The following is a 10,065-nucleotide window of genomic DNA, read 5'->3' on the forward strand; positions in this document are numbered from 1 at the left end:
TAACCTTTAGCAGTTTTTCATCACTTATTATTTTATATTTTTCCCAATCAACATTTCTAAATATCCATCTTTCTATATTTCTATTATCATCTTTCCCTATTTCTAAACCGATTTCAGTCACAATAGGATAATGATCACTTCCTAATGTAGATTCCTTTAAAACTTTCCAATTACTAATCCCGGCAAAATTCACTGATACTAGAGTTAGATCTAGTGCTGACTCATTTCCATTTCTAATATCAATTCTTGTCCCTTCTCCATCATTAATACAAACCAATTGCTTCTTATCCATTAATTGTTCTACCACTTCTCCGTTTGCATCATTTTTATGACCCCACACAGTGCTATAGGCATTAAAATCTCCACAACAAATTAGATTTCTACCTAGACTTTTAAACATATCCTCCATTTGATCTAAATTCAATTTTTTACATGGATTATAAAAATTTAATATCTTAATATTTTCCTTATTAATCCAGATTTCCACAGATATCCATTCTAAAGATGATCCTTTATCTACAAACCTATACTGAATCCCTTGCTTAACAAATATTACACAACCTCCTCCACTTTCTTGCTCCATATCCCTTCTAATGCTATCATATCCTGCTATCACAAAATCTAGCTCTGGTTTAAGCCATGTTTCCTGAACACAAATAATATCTGGTTTAATTTCCAAACAGTTTATATAACCTTTAAATTCTTGACCATTTGCTATTAGACTTCTTGCATTCCATTGTAAGATAATCATTACATTCTTCCTCCACCTTGTTTTCCATCTATTTCAAGCCTTTTATTTATTAGTTCCCAAGATAAATCCTTCACATCTAAAAATTTTTCTGCACCTTTCACTATAATTTTAATTTTTTCTGTTTTACTTGATCAGTACAGTTGATTACATATGCCATGAATAATATTAATTTATCCATTGTGATTTCCATTCCAGATTGTGAAATCTTACTGGGCTCAGCCCTAATGCTAGACATTACTTGTTGATTTTCCTGAACCGCTCTTTTCTCTTGAATACTTTTTGTTGCCTCTGCATAAGTGATGTTTTTAATTGTTCTCAGCTGTTGAATTTCTGCTGCCTTTTTCCTTGCCTCGCAACCTCCATACGCTACATTATGCTGACCACCACAGTTACAACATTTCATTTGTACATCCACTCCACATTCATCATATCGATGATCTCCTCCACATTTGGCACATCTTTGCTTCCCTTTACACACTGCTGCAATATGACCATACCTTTGGCATTTAAAACAGCGCAAAGGGGGAGGGACATATGGTCTCACAGGAAAACTCATGAATCCAATTTTAACCTTATCAGGAAGGACTTCTCCTTGAAACTCCAAAAGAATCGATAGACTCTCCATTTTTTCTCCATTCACATGCTTCAACAATCTTTTCAATCTCCGGACCTCTCCCCCCTGTATGTTCTTTTTGAGTCTTTCTAAATCCTCCTCCAGCGGAATACCAGTGATAACACCACGTGATACTCTATTTTCTCCAACAATTAATTTCTCACCAACTACTTTTTTGCAAATGTTGTCAATCTTCAAGCATTTATTCTTTTGGTCTTCAGATTTGCATTTTATCAACATGTTTCCAATGTTTTAACAAACTCTACCTCTCCTATTTTCTTTTTTATTTCTCTTGAAACTTGTATCGTACTTAGGTTAATATTCATATCCTCCTTCCTAAATTTAAGAATTACCTTAAATTCTTCGTTTGTTACTTTCTTCCTAACCACTCTATTTTCCTCATCTGAGCTGCACTCTTCCAAAGTTCGCTTACTATTCTGGCTACCAATTACTCTATCCTCTTTCAAAACTTTCTCTTTACCTCTACCTCTTCCTCTTCCTACCGGAGTCCAATCGTCAAAATCCATATCATCATCCTCACCACCTCCATCTGCCTTAGTTGTCATCCTAATCCAGTCACAAACCAGTTTATGCCCGGAATCCCGTGCTCCACACCTTTGTCTTCTTCTTCTTCTTCTTCTTTGGGATTTTATGACTGTCGTTCATTCATGTCATTGCATTACCGCCACCTGGTGGATCTTACGATCATCACATCTAAAGATTTCTCATACAGTGCCAGTTCTCTTTGAAAGACGTAAAATCTTTTCTTCCACTTTATCTAAATAAAACAAATACAATATTAGTATTCCAGTTTTCCACAAATCCAAAGTTAATATTGTCTTCTGATTCGTATCTCCTACATCCCGCAACATGTTTCACAGTTTCTTCCCTCCACCAGATCAGAACCTTTCCTATAGTTTCCGTATATCCACAATGATCGCTGCTGCTTTGTTCGGAGTTACCGCTGGTTCCGCCCATCCTGTGGCTTATTGAGAGCCGATCAGCACCGGCTTGTTCATTTAATTGTGCGGTGCTGGTGGTCGAGTGTAAAAGACTTTTAACGGTTTTATCTATTTGAATTTTCTACCGGTATTTAAATAATACTGTAGTTTCTTTCTACTGCACTAGATGGGTTAAATGCTATTACTCTCTTTAATACTGAAATTATTCAATATATGACCTTATATTTTATGTTTGCAAGCATTACTATGCCATATTTAAAGTTTTAAGGAGGGATGTTGGTACTGATTTTAAATTATTCAGTTTAGCTGACAGATTTGCACTGTTTAACTTTTTCCTGCTGCTTCTACTCATTTCATTTCAGCAAGTGTTCTGCAGTTGAACTCAAATGTTTCTACAATTTTCAGCAGTAACATTCAGCACTAACACGACATTTTCACAGGAAAGGCAAATGTTCTACTTACTTTCTAAGACACTAATAATATATCTATGTGTGGAGGTTAAATTAGTTCCAGCATTAGAAGCATGGTGATCTATAATAGAAAACAGCTGCAGCAGAACAGAGAAAAATATAACTAAGACAACAGAAACACTAAATTACTGAAGACAATAATAATCAACCATACTTTCTAAAATCAAGAACCATCAATGTATGAAAATTAATTTATAATGAATTTTAAAAGTAATTATTTTTTATTTATTCATTAAGCTATTACATAGGTGGAGTTGAACTGGTTAATATAATTTTACAAATAACAGCATCAGTTACAATGTCATTTTGTTTTAAAGAGAAACTTATCATCTTATAAGTTTTAAATCTAAGCTTAGATCACTTTTAGACCATATACAGTACAGACCAAAAGTTTGGACACACCTTTTAATTCAATGAGTTTCCTTTATTTTCATGACTATTGACATTGTAGATTCACACTGAAGACATCAAAACTATGAATAACACATGTGGAAATATGCACTAAACAAAAAAGTTTAAAACAACTGAAAATACCCCTTATATTCTACTTTCTTCAAAGTAGCAACCTTTTGCTGTGATTACTGCTTTGCACACACACTGCATTTTCTTGATGGGCTTCGAGAAGTAGTCGGTCGGTCCATTTCTTGGGTTGGGGTTCTTTCAGTTAACCCAGTGCCCTGTATGTCTGCTGGATCTTCTTCATTGGGACTAGGTGGATCCTTTGGTTGGCAGGCTGGCTTTGTGACTTGGGATAGGGGTTTGGTTTGAATGATTCCTAAGCTGGTGGTCCTGGTTCTGGTTGGTTGTTGGATCTCTGTGTATGAGAAATGCAAGTGGGTGTATGGCGTCCATTTTTGTTTTGTTTATTTTGACATTGTCTACATGGGTTTGAATGTCTGGGTGTACACATGAGAATGGGAACATGTGATCTTGTCTCTGTGTGCCTGGTCTGTCTGTCAGGTTTGGTCTCTGGCTCCCTCCTCTCTGTGATCACCTTTATATCAAGTTGGGTGAGAGGAGGGGGCCCCTATAAAACTTTTTTCTCACCTTTCTTTTCTCTCCCGCTTTCTTCTCCGTCTCATTACAATTTAATAAAATAAACCCAAAACAGTTTCTAATAAAGTTTCATGTAAATATCAGGGGGAAGCCATAATGGTCCACTTATGCAAGTCTTTAGGGCTTAACCTTGGTGCTCGACAATGCTGAGTGTCACACTGTCAGACAGGACAAGTTTAATACAAAACACAACAAAAAGACAAAATGCAAGTGTATAGTCAATGGTAAATGTATGTATAGCGATTTATCTAGTGCAGAGGATGCCAAAGTGCTTTACATGTTGATGGTGGTAAGCTACATTGTAGCCCAGCTGCCCTAGGGCAGACTGACAGAAGCTGCTACACAATTGGCACCATCGGACTTCTGACTAACAGCAGGTAAGGCAGGTTTGGTGCCTTGCTCAAGGACTCAACAACTGAGAGGGATGTGTGTAGCGCCTTTCTCAACTGAGCAGATCTGACTGCGAGGTGTAGTGTTAACCAGTTTGTATAATCAGAAGTAGGTACGGCACGGAGTCATGAGTGGGGTGAATAATTAATACAACTGATACAAAAAAGTAAAGTTTGTTAATATTGCTATTTATTGCAGTGGCAATAATAATAATAATAATAATACCAAAACAACAAAACAATAAATTTCCAAAAACAGAAGGGGAAAAAAACAAACCAACAAAAACAATTATAATAATAACCAGTGATACTTCAAACGTAATAAAGTCCACAATAGATCCAAGAACAAAAAGAGAATAATTATGTTCCCTTTTCAATACTCAGAGTTTAGTTCGTTTCTGTAGGGAAAGTGTAGTTCCGATTTCCTACCACCAGAGGGTGGGTGGGTAGCTCGCCATCTTCCGTCATCAAGTGAGTCAATGCAAGGGGGAAAAACCTGACCTAAAAGGCCAGATAACACACATTAAGTTCATATATAAACATTATATTTATATAAACTAAATGGAAGAGACAAGAAAACAATTAAATATGTACTTGCTATATTTTAACAACTTCATAGAAAAAATAAAAAAGAAAGGAGAAGATAAAAAGAAAAATTTAAATCCTTTTTTTTAAAAAAGCGCACTTCATAATTCAAGTTCAAAATTGCCTAGATAATATAATTAGCAGTCGTTACAAACAACCAATATTGAATCAAATCAATCAACTTACAAATGTGATTGATCAAAGTAGCTACAAACTAAATCATATTAGGTACCAAATTTCATCGCTGCACCAACATGGAATGCAACACCAATAAAGAAATCATGGAATCAGATATCTAAAAATGATTAAAAAGACAGACAGACATGGCTAACAATAAGATAAATATAATTACTTTTAATGTTAATGGTCTACTCAACCCAATTAAACGAAGTAAAATCCTATCAAAAATGAAGAAGGAACATGCTCACATAGTGTACTTACAAGAAACCCACCTAAACAAAAGTGAACATGAAAAACTAAGAAGAATGGGTTTCAACCAATTGTTCTTTTCTTCATACAAATCAGGACATAGGAGGGGCGTAGCTACCCTTATCTCAAACAAGATACATTTTGAAAAATTATATGAACTGACGGACAAGGAAGGCAGGTTTGTGCTTGTGAGGGGCAATGTAGAGGGAAACCCTGTTACATTATTTAACATATATGCTCCTCCGGGGAGCGACATTGATTTTTTTAAGAAAATAACTAACATATTAGTAAAAGAAACACAAGGTGTCCTGATTTGTGGAGGGGACTTAAACATTCGTTTGCAACCTAAGATGGATTCTTCCAGGGAGAAAACCTACCAGAAAGAACAACAATATAAAAAAATAAATATACTTTTTAAGGAAGTTGGCCTGATAGACATATGGAGAGACTTTCACCCCAGTAAAAAGAACTATACACACTATTCAGCCACTCATTCAGTATACACAAGAATTGATTATTTTCTGACATTTGCAAAAGACAGGGACAAGATGGACAGATGTGAGATTGGAACAATAGATGTGAGTGACCACTCACCTGTATATTTAACAGTGGACCTTGGCTTACAAAAAAGAAATAATATATGGAAACTAAATTCAAGTTTGCTTAATAACCAGTGGTTCAAGCAGGAAATACGGAAGGAAATTAGTTCTTTTTTAGATCTCAATGACAATGGCGAAGTATCTCCTCCGATATTATGGGACACGCTTAAAGCGGTTCTGAGGGGGAAAATTATAGCAATGTCATCTCACTTGAAAAAATTAAGAAATAAAAGATCAGAGGAATTACATAAAAAATTGGAAGATCTGGAACAAAAACACAAACAAAAATATACACCAGATATACTGGAAGATTTAAAGAGAATTAGAAATGAAATTAATGATATGGCAACACAGGAAACTATGAAAAACCTCATGTTTCTTAAACAAAGACACTATGAAGGCGGATCAAAATCTATGAGGGTACTAGCATGGAAACTAAAAAAGAAAACTGCAGAAAATACAATCCATAGAATTAGAAACCCTAAATCAAAATTGTTAAAGAACAAATTGAATGACATCCAGGAAGCTTTTGAAATATTTTACAAAACCTTATACTCAAAAATCTCTGGAGGAACTATAGAACAAATTGATGAATATTTGAACTCACTAGAACTACCTTATATGAACGAAGAACAGAATAGAAAAATGACATCAGACATTACAGAAAAAGAATTAAAAAACGCAATAAGTAGATTAAAACCATGTAAATCGCCTGGGTCAGATGGATACACAGCAGAATTTTATAAGGAATTTCAGAAAGAGTTGATTCCAATCCTCCTCCCTTCATTAAATTGGATTCTGAAAAAAGCTCAAACACCACCGAGCTGGAAGGAGGCAATAATCTCAGTAATACATAAAGAAGGTAAAGATAAACTGGATTGCGGATCATACCGACCAATATCTGTTTTAAATATTGATTATCGACTTTTTACTTCTATAATGGCCAGACGACTGGAAGAATTTCTCCCTTCCCTAATACATAACGATCAAACTGGTTTCATACGACAACGTCAAACACAGGATAATATAAGAAGGACACTACATATTATAGATCACATACAAAAAAGTAAACTTGAAGCTATTGTTATCAGTATAGATGCGGAAAAAGCATTTGATTCAGTTGACTGGAATTTTCTCTTCAGGGTTTTACATAAATTTGGACTACATAATACAATAATAAAAACAATACAGGCGTTATATAATAATCCCACAGCGAGAATTAAAGTTAATGGACATTTATCAGACAGAATTACTTTAGAAAGAGGGTCTAGACAAGGGTGTGCGTGGTCACCGTTACTTTTTGCACTATATTTAGAACCACTAGCCCAATCGATAAGACAAAATAAGGATATTAAAGGAATAATTATGAAAGGGATAGAACATAAATTGGCTTGTTATGCAGACGATATATTAATTTATGTGGAACAACCAACTCACTCTCTCCCAGTTTTGCTGAAATTATTCAAACAATTCGGTCAATTATCAGGGTACAAAATTAATATTAACAAAACTCAGATGCTGGCCTATAACTATACTCCACCGCAGGAAATCCAAAACAGGTACCCCTTAGTTTGGCACACTGACCATCTTAAATATCTAGGCATCACTATACCAAAGGACCTCGAAAAACTATTTGAATATAATTATGTTCCCATGCAAAAAAGAATTAAAGAGGATATCACAAAATGGAATCTCACTCCTTTTCTAAGTTTTAGCTCAAGAATTGATTCAATTAAGATGAACATATTACCAAGACTGTTATATTTATTCCAAACTTTACCAATTGAAATAAATCAAAAAAATTTTAATGAATGGGACAAACTAATATCAAGATACATTTGGCAAGGTAAAAGACCTAGAATTGGATATAAGGTCTTACAACTGGAAAAGAAAATGGGAGGTTGGGGGTTACCTTCCCTCAAAGATTATTATTTAGCAGCACAAGCAAGAACACTGATATACTGGTGCGACCCAACATATAATGCTCAATGGAAAACAATTGAAACAAAGGCGACACCCATTCCTGTACAGGCAATTCTGGCTGATGCAAATTTACAAAGTTTTATAAATAATATAGACAACCAGTGGATGAAAACAACCCTTAGAGTGTGGAAAACTATCGTTAAAAAAAATGCACTAGAGAACGACCTGGCAATAATAAAATGGATTGCATATGACTCAGACTTCCCACCAAACAAACTGGACACCAGGTTTAAGGACTGGACATCCAAGGGAATCACTGCTCTGTGCACAATAATGAACAACAATATCTTAAGTGATTTTGAAACACTCAAGGGAAAATATTCATTGAACAAACAGGACTTTTATCGATATTTACAAATAAGAAATTTTGTTAACTCAAAAATTAGGCCAATTACCGACAAGAATATAAACCTAATGGAAATATTTATAAATACCTATAAATCAAAAATTAAAGGGAAAATAATTTCACTTATCTATAAAAACCTAATAGATCTCAAAAACAATTCAACCCTACATATCAAAGCAAGATGGGAAAAAGAGGGCAATTTAACAATAACGGAAGAGGAATGGACAATAATGTGGAGATACCAATGGACATATAATAAATCTCTACAATGGCAAGAATTTGGATGGAAAAATCTGATAAGATTCTTTACCACACCTGCTCAGAAACGCCACTATGATGGAAATCCTCCTACATGTTGGAGAAAATGTAGAAATCAAAACGCAAACCATTATCATGTCTTCTGGGACTGCCCAATCATAAAAGATTACTGGAAAGAGATAAATAATGCCTTACAAGACATTTTCAAGCAGAACATTCCTTTTGAGATCAAGCTTATGTATTTTGGCATAATTCCTCAAGAAGCTTCAAAAAGAAATAAATATTTAATGACTATTTTATTAATAGCAAGTAAGAAAAACATTACAAGAAAATGGTTATCACAAGACAAACCAATTTTAGACGACTGGATTGACATAACATTTAACATATATAAAATGGAAAAAATAACAGCCTCTCTCAATCACAGGACTGAACAATTCGGTCAGCGGTGGCAGATTTGGGTAGACTATGTAAAACTTAAAAGATCTGATTTCACTTTTTAGAGACCAAACTAAATTAAATCCCCTTGACAATCCACTCTCCTATGACAACCATACTTCATAATTATTGTATATTATGTTTTTCATTTGTTTTTTTGTTGTTTTTTTTTTTGTTTTTGTTTTTTTTTTGTTTGTTTTTTTTCAGATTTGCTCTTTACATTTCTGACTTGATTCTTTTCTCTCTTTTTGGTTTCTTCTTCCACACTTTATTTCTTGCTTTATAATCTTTCTCAAGGAAGTGAGGTTGCATTTATGTTTTGTCTGTTATTATGCAATGGTCTACATGTCTACCTTATTACAAATGTTAATGGTAATCCTGTGATGTAGAGACCTAAGTTTCTGTAAGTGATACTTTCTTGAGAATCAATAAAGTTAAAATTAAAAAAAAAAAAAAAAAAAAAAAAAAAAAAAAAAAAAAAAGAAATCATGGAAAAAATAATCAAATCTAAAGTTGAAAGGTAAACCCTTAAATATTAAAGGTGTGGTCTTTAATTCGGCTGCAACAGTGTGATTCTTCATTAAGTAAGTAATTAATAAGTAGACTAAACTGATGTGGGCCACTGATTGTCGATGGATCAGAGCTAATGCTAATGCTAACTGGCGCAGCAGAGCGAAAATAACGCCCTATTATCTACTCACCGTCGAGTAACGGATTATCTGATGAGGTGGATGCAATGATAACTTGCTCAGATCAGGAAGGTTCACCAGCTGTCAATGGATCACAACCTGGCGAGTGATTCAACAGGAGGGAAATATTAGCGGCGCTATCATTGCAAATGCTATACAACGTCAAGTCAGATGGTATTTAACAACTCACCGCAATCTTCAAGTTTTAGAGATTAAATGAGTGATGAGTCGATTCAGAAACTCCAGGTTGTTTTACAAACAACCAACAGTGAGTAGCAGCAAGGTGGGGAAGAAAAAACAAAACCCGGAAGCACACATGACAATCAACTTAAAGGGAAGGTGATTGGGTCATGGCGGACACCTGGGTTACATGTGGGAAGTTTGAACCAGCAACCCATCAGTTACAGGAACCACAGTGGCTACAACCAGTATAGCTGTAGTACCACCATCTACTGGGTTCAAGGATAAGGCACAACATACACTAAAGGAAAACTCAA

General features: G+C 34.7%; 1 long non-coding RNA gene across 1 annotated transcript; it reads right to left on the reverse strand.

Moving 5' to 3' along the window:
- Nucleotides 1-4,620: 4,620 nt before the first annotated feature.
- LOC116731004 (uncharacterized) lies at nt 4,621-10,065 on the reverse strand. Its single transcript, XR_004341457.1, has 3 exons — nt 9,759-10,065; nt 9,581-9,667; nt 4,621-4,742 (listed from the first exon to the last, which is right to left on the reverse strand). It is a non-coding gene; the product is annotated as an uncharacterized LOC116731004 (long non-coding RNA).

Source organism: Xiphophorus hellerii, chromosome 13, assembly GCF_003331165.1.
Source record: "Xiphophorus hellerii strain 12219 chromosome 13, Xiphophorus_hellerii-4.1, whole genome shotgun sequence".
NCBI classification, from domain to species: Eukaryota; Metazoa; Chordata; class Actinopteri; order Cyprinodontiformes; family Poeciliidae; genus Xiphophorus; species Xiphophorus hellerii.